Below are 7,563 nucleotides of genomic sequence, written 5' to 3'. Positions count from 1 at the left end.
TTCGATGCTTGAAAGCAGTACAAAAGCGCTTCTAGTGAATGCGGTGTTGCCTTAGAAACGTGCCGTAGAAAGTTATACTGCGGTGTATATTGGTAATTATGAGCATGTAACTTACAGAAGTCGCATATACACGAGTAGCGAAGTACGTTTCCGCAATATGTCTTCTGTGCTTACCGCACACGCAGAGCCATCTTGCGGCAAACACAGAAGACCCACTCCTCTCAATGTATGGCACTGCCCGACAGGTGGCGCGCCATGCGCGCATTGTGGCTGTGCGCGGACCGCTGCCAGGCGCGTCGCAGCCCCGACTCCCTCTCCCCTGACGACCCTTCGCCGTTCTCCCACACGGATTGCAGAATCAAGCGCCAATCCTTTCTTTAGATTACTATCTATCTATCTCTCTGCCCGTGCCGATCACGACGTTCGGCTGGCGTAGATCGTTTCCCCCTCCGAGACACCGAGTTTTTTGGTTCGTTCCGTTTGCTCAGGCGCACGTTTCGTTGCCGCGCCGAACACTGCGTTGCTCGACGCTCACCGCGTCCGATGCGGGGCGCCTCGTAAGTGATCGCTGCGCCTTAGCGCATTGTCTTACACCCCTTGGTGGGTCGACGGGAACGCTGTCGCGTTCCACTCTTAAAGGCGAAGCTTAAGCGTCCTCCAATTTTTCAGTCTCAAGTTCTTTGCCTCAATATATCAGGAAATTAACAGACATATCGAGCTGCGCTCACATTTCGCATTAGGGAGTATCCTAATCGTGGTACTTTTTTTTGTGTGTGTAAACAGAGCAAAAGCCACACGCGGACGAAGACGTGTGGCGCTTCGAGCTTACCATTGTGATTTCTGGGTTGAGAAACGAATAGACGCTTGTAGTTTATTAGCGAAGCAGCACGAATGTTAATAGGAGCGGTGTTCGTCAAAGGGCCATCGATAGTCCCATCTCATAAAGAAACGTGATTCTTCGAAGAAGGAAGCACGCGCAGCGGACGCCAGTGCTCGATCAGGTTTTTGTGGGACGTTTTCAATTTTCGTTTCGCGTAAACATTTTTCGTGTAATCTCGTGTTTGAGTGTGCAAAGAATAATAATAATAATAATAATATATGGGGTTTTACGTGCCAAAACCACTTTCTGATTATGAGGCACGCCGTAGTGGGGGACTCCGGAAATTTTGACCACCTGGGGTTCTTTAACGTGCACCTAAATCTAAGTACACGGGTGTTTTCGCATTTCGCCCCCATCGAAATGCGGCCGCAGTGGCCGGGATTCGATCCCGCGACCTCGTGCTCAGCAGCCTAACACCATAGCCACTGAGCAACCACGACGGGTAGTGTGCAAAGAAGCCGTACGCACCAATAAATATGTCAGTTGGAAGCTCACGCTTGTGTCTTCTCATTTCCGCCCCCGTGTCGCCTCTTGCTCTGTGAAGTAGACGCGAGGGGTATTTTATAGTGAGTGGGAATTACTTTACAAGGTCCATTACGGGCTCCGATCGATATTGTGTCACTGGATACCCTTTCTTGCCGACCACGTCATGGCACGCCGACCATACTAACCACTGTCTTGCGCAAGCTGATCCCAAGACATGGGGGCAAATTTCGTAGCCTCGTAGCACTACTTATTTTGAAAGTGAAAACATTTTAGGATTGAAAATAAAAAGTGTGCTAAATCGATGGAGACATTCCTTGATGTCGGCAATGTAACACATCCAGCTATACTTTGTTGCGATCGCAATTATATGGACGCTGTCGGCGTTACCATGAGGCTCTGCACATTTATTTTATCTTATTTGCTGGTTTTGACAGTATACACAACATCATCATCAGCCTGGTTACGCCCACTGCAGGGCAAAGGCCTCTCCCATACTTCTCCACCCGGTCATTTACTAATTGTGGCCATGTCGTCCCTGCAAACTTCTTAATCTCATCCGCCCACCTAACATTCTGCCGCCCCCTGCTATGCTTCCCTTCCCTTGGAATCCAGTCCGTAACCCTTAATGACCATCGGTTATCTTCCCTCCTCATTACATGTCCTGCCCATGCCCATTTCTTGTTCTTGATTTCAACTAAGATGTCCTTAACTCGCGTTTGTTCCCTCACCCAATCTGCTCTTTTCTTATCCCTTAACGTTACACCCATCATTCTTCTTGCCATAGCTCGTTATGTCGTTCTCAATTTAAGTAGAACCCTTTTCGTAAGCCTCCAGGTTTCTGCCCCGTACGTGAGTACTGGTAAGACACAGCTGTTATACACTTTTCTATTGAGGGATAATGGCAACCTGCTGTTAATGATTTGAGAATGCCTGCCAAACGCACCCCAGCCCATTTTTATTCTTCTGGTTATTTCTGTCTCATGATCCGGATCCGCGGTCACTACCTGCCCGAAGTAGATGTATTCCCTTACCACTTCCAGTGCCTCGCTACCTATCGTAAACTGCTGTTCTCTATCGAGACTGTTAAACATTACTTTCGTTTTCTGCAGATTCATTTTTAGACACACCCTTCTGCTTTTCTCTCCAAATCAGTGAGCATGCATTGCAATTGGTCCCCTGAATTACTAAGCAAGGCAATATCATCAGCGAATCGCAAGTTACTAAGGTATTCTCCATTAACTCAGTATACACAAACAATACACAAAAGAGAAAGCAGGTCATCAAAGATATTTAGATATTTGTGCTATATATGAGAGGTATGTAGCCATACGGTTCCTATCACTAAAGTTGGTCATACAAGATCTTACATTCTTGACAAGATTGTTCCTCAGAATTTCTCGAATGACAGCGCAAAAACAAATGTAACAAACGCGACAGTGGCAGCGGATGCTATTTATTTTAAATATTTTGAAACTATTAAATAATAAATATGTTAAACAGTACGTTAGTTCAAAGTTCAAAGTGATAAAATTTTAGTTGCCCGGTTCTTTTAGCTGCACAATCTCCGCAATGGGCCCATGAAAGAGGTTTGAAATATACTCGATAAGGAAAAAAAAGGATAAGTTGTTAAAACAGATTTTTCCTCTACCAAATAAACATAAAGGAAATTGTCCAACATGTCAGGATTTCAACGAGGATACCTATGAGCACAACAGCTCTACCAGCTAACTGTTAGGCCACGGGTGCCTATCGGTTATGTGGTTATTATTATTATTATTATTATTATTATTATTATTATTATTATTATTATTATTATTATTATTATTATTATTATTATTATTATTATTATTATTATTATTATTATTATTATTATTATTATTATTATTATTATTATTATTGCGTCTGTGGCCTACTTCGAGGCATTTGCAGCGTGCAAGCCTGCGCGTTGAAACGCTTGTCGAGTTTCATGAACACTCCGTGCAATATGTCGCCGTAATCCATTATTAAACCCAGTAATGCTGAATTCCTCATTTTTATGTATGCTTGCTGAAGAACATTGCTCCCATAAACAGTGGATGAATTCTTTAGCATTACATATGATTCCTGAGGGTCATTGCTTCCACTAACAGAGCGATCTTCCCTATCGTCTGAATTTGAACGACAGGTGACGAAAGATGTCTAGGCGCGTTCGTGTTCCAGTCACAGAGACTGGTGCCCAGAAGCAGCCATATTCTAAAACCTCAAGTAAGAAAACTTTTCCCGCCGGAAAGAATTGCGAAACAGTCTACGCAAGCTATGAGCACCATGCATACCCTGTCGCCTTATGCCATCGTTTCCCCACACGCAGTAGCCACGGTACGGTGGCTGGAATTGTACCCTGCAGGTGCATGGCTTCCCGAAGCGACGTACTGCGTCCCTCAAATCACACAAGCATGCTCGCGCGTGTTGTCTGAACTCCGGCCGAAAAGCTCCGGCAAAAACGCTCGTCGCAATGGAGCAAGGCGAGCCCGCATACGCGCCAAGACCACTACGTTAGTTCGCATCGTTTCTTCCATCGTGGCCCAGATGCAGAGACAACGTGCAACTGCGTGAGTGGAGCACAGTGGAGCTCAACGCCAGAAGCGCCCGTAGGAGGCGCTGTGGGCAACACGAGGCCGAGGCTAGGCGACAGCGGCGACAAAGCCCGGCAGTCCACCGACGAACAATGGGAGGCCATTCTCTCCTGCACCGACCGAGACATCCAAACACGGGTCCTGGCACGAACTGAAGACGCCATGGTGAAGCACAGCCTGGCAGCCTACGTAGCTTAGCCTCCCCAACCCTTACCCCTTCAAATAATAAAGTTGACGCTCACACTCTCGCTCGCTCATTCACTCACTCACTCACTCACTCACCCACTCACTCACTCACTCGCTCACTCGCTCGCTCGCTCGCTCGCTCACTCACTCACTCACTCACTCACTCACTCACTCACTCACTCACTCACTCACTCACTCACTCACTCACTCACTCACTCACTCACTCACTCACTCACTCACTCGAAAGCGCAAAGCAGACACACATTGTAACCGCCGTGAGCGTGTCGCACTACAGGAATGCGACGTCGACACAAGGGACAACGCCGACAAGACCTTGCAGTTCTGAAAGATGCTTCTCACGGTCATCGAGTCCTTTCTGTTAATGTGTCTGCACTCGCCACAGCACGGGCGTTTACAAAGTAAGCTTACGTTCACTGTAATTCATACTGCCAGATTACAGCTACGAGTATTTCCACTTCGTGCGTGATATTCGAACCTGTTGCTATGACAGTCACTGCTTCGCCTTTATGGTGAAACTGTGATGCTTTTTTATACGTGCACGTCTACTGGTGAACTCCGGAATACGAGTCAGTTATGACAGCCTTTACTGACAAGCCGGGTGTGACCTAACACAGATATACAAGTGCAACACATGGCGATTTAAGGTTTGGAAGGCGGGCTACTGGTCTAAGGGCTTTAAAATTTTCCCGTAGAAAAAACATTTTGAATTACGCACATTTCTTCCAGATAGCACTTATAGACATGCTAGGCGTATGCGCACTTCTGGATAGTTTGTAAATGCAACTGGCGATCGCCACTTTTTGAGCACGCCCTACAACGCTGGCGCCTTTGCTGAGGACGGCCACCTGTCTGCTTAGGAGTTTGGTCGAGTCTGCCACCTATCATCCCCTATCTTCTCCTGTCCACTTTCACTTCCCTACTGCCCCTCATCTGATGGCACTGCACAGTTGTTTCTTAAGGGTTAAAAGAAATGAAAAGCTTTAGTGGAATACTGGAAAGCTTTGCTGAAGCGTGAAGGCAGCAAACCGAAGAAGTTAGCGTTAGCGTTACGTGATCCAGCCTGCGCATGCCCAGTACGCTGTCGACGCTTCTGCTGTTGTTTACAGTGTCGAAAAAAGTATTATTTTTAGGCACGTGTTTCTCATAGAAATGGAGACACGAGAATTATGCGTGCGTGCGTGCGTGCGTGTGTGTGTGTGTGTGTGTGTGTGTGCGTGTGTGTGCGTGCGCGTGTGCGCGTGTGTGCGTGTGTGCGTGCGTGCGTGTGTGTGTGTGTGTGCGTATGTGCGTGTGCGTGCGTGTGCGTGCGTGTGTGCGTGTGTTTGTGTGTGTGTGTGTGTGCGTGCGTGCGTGCGTGCGTGTGCGTTTGTGTGTGTGTGCGTGCGTGCGTGCGTGCGCGAAGTCGACAGCCTGCGCACTGTTCTAGCTCAACGTCCCTGACTTATTGCCGGTCATAGTATTTCGTGATAGTTGTGCTTCCCGTGCACGCGAGCCGATGGTATGCAGCTCTCGTCGACAAACTACATTGTCAGCCGCGTATTCGAATACTGACTGGTATGATGTCAGATATCAATATTTCTGAAATTTCATTATCCTGGTCTCCAACTATGCGCGAACGGGTCAACAACACAGGTCCGAAGATTCGAGCCCACTGGGGCCCATAATCTCCGTCGCGTGTATTTGACTGTGCCCGAAGCCATCGCTCAACCATCACACAGATGCAGAGAGCGAAGCTCGAGAGAAACGCCTTACACAAGGAAAGCATTTCATTGTCAACAACGTCGCTGCGATCAAACTGTTACAACCCGATCAAACTGATCAACCTGGGAGCCGAAGCTACATCGAGCCAAGGGCGCACAACATGGAAATGGCGCCATTACATAGCTGGACGACTCCTAGCGGCAGTGATACCATCAAAATGTAATGACCCTTTATTTACCTCTATAGCCATTGGGGAGGCGCTCGCCGCAGTGTATGATCGGTACGCGCGAGTTCAGCCGCGTGTCTATAGCGTAGCCTGTCGCACAGATACGACGAAATGTTGCACGCACCCAGCAGGGATCATGGATATTGAGTAAGGCCAGCAAGAGAAAGGCGGCTGGCCGGTAGAGCCAGATGTCCCTACGCAACGTTTTATTAACTTTCCGACAGTTTGAACCCGCACCCACCTTCCCGCTAACTTCTCGAGCCGCAAGGTGGAAGGAGGCGCGAATTGCCAGCCAGACGACCAGATGGAGTGAGCCCCCTGGGGCACTCGGTGGTGCACGACATTTATTGTTTCGCGACACCGCTCCTAACCCGCGGCACTCGGACGTCAGATAAACGAAAGGCGTTGAATCCGCGAGAACGAAGTGTACACCGGTGAAGCCGCGTTCCAGACAGCATCTCCTCGGGCTAGCTCTGTTTAGTCTAAATAAGACCTTCAATTTTCCGAAGGTATGTCATACGGCGGCTTTGCCTCATTATGACCATATCAACGGTGGTGCACCCTTTACAGGATTATAGTGCTTTGTTAAAATTGTTACAATTTGGCGCCAAGAACGCCCGTGCCGTTCATTTAACCTACTCTGCGACTAGTTCACGCTTTCCGCTTCGTTGAGACCTACATTTCATTACCATTTCCTACTCGCTACAGTGCTCTTCGGACCCAAAGAAAGCCGTTCTTTAAGGGCACTTGTTTTCGAACAACTACCCTTGAGACGCCGAGAAATTAGACAAGTGCGGACGGGCAATGGAAAGTTTGAAGTGGGCGTACTGGAGCGGATACAGGACGTTTGCGCTGTCAACTCAAGACACACGTGCAACATGCATTGGGTGGCCGTTGTGCAAAAGCCAAATCAGAAGGAACGGTTTTTGATAAATTCATACGTCTTGTTGAGAACAAATCGAGTAGAAATTGCATCGTCATGAAAGGCTGCTATAACGCAGACAAGGAGGGAAACGTGACGCGACAGGAACGCACTTGCGGTCGGTTTCGTGATAAACGTCACGGTAGACTTCCTCCGCTTGGAACCCAAGTTACCATTGGCTGCGACGCCTTGTCACGAGATTGACTCGAAGGAGCGGACGGACGAAAAGGCACACCTTCTGTTGCCATAGCGCGCAAGGTGTTTCGACAGGAGAGAGGGCATCGCCGCGACGCCACGTCACCCTTCCTCTCCCTCTCTCTCGGCAAGCGGCGTGCTGTCCGCATCTCTCTCTCGCTCACCCCACTAGGCTTAGCTGATGGGCGCGCCTGCCGGCCTTGGCGGCGGGTACTGCTTCCCCGCTCTCCGTTCGCGTAGGACGTAGGTGGTATGCTGCGTTGGCACCGCAGGCTGCTGCTTCTTGCTGATTTGGACAACACATAGCACTTTGATACGACACACGCGGCGCAAA

The 7,563-nt window shown here is 48.6% G+C and overlaps 1 protein-coding gene across 1 annotated transcript in view; it reads left to right on the top strand.

The window, feature by feature from the left end:
* LOC135918654 (tyrosyl-DNA phosphodiesterase 2-like) overlaps positions 1–7,563 on the top strand; it is a 28,581-nt gene that overhangs the window by 14,842 nt on the left and 6,176 nt on the right. The window lies entirely within an intron of this gene.

The sequence above is a fragment of the Dermacentor albipictus genome, chromosome 6 (assembly GCF_038994185.2).
Source record: "Dermacentor albipictus isolate Rhodes 1998 colony chromosome 6, USDA_Dalb.pri_finalv2, whole genome shotgun sequence".
In the NCBI taxonomy this organism is placed as follows: Eukaryota; Metazoa; Arthropoda; class Arachnida; order Ixodida; family Ixodidae; genus Dermacentor; species Dermacentor albipictus.
The sequence above is the reverse complement of the archived record's forward strand: the minus strand, read 5'-3'. Positions and strand labels throughout refer to the sequence as shown.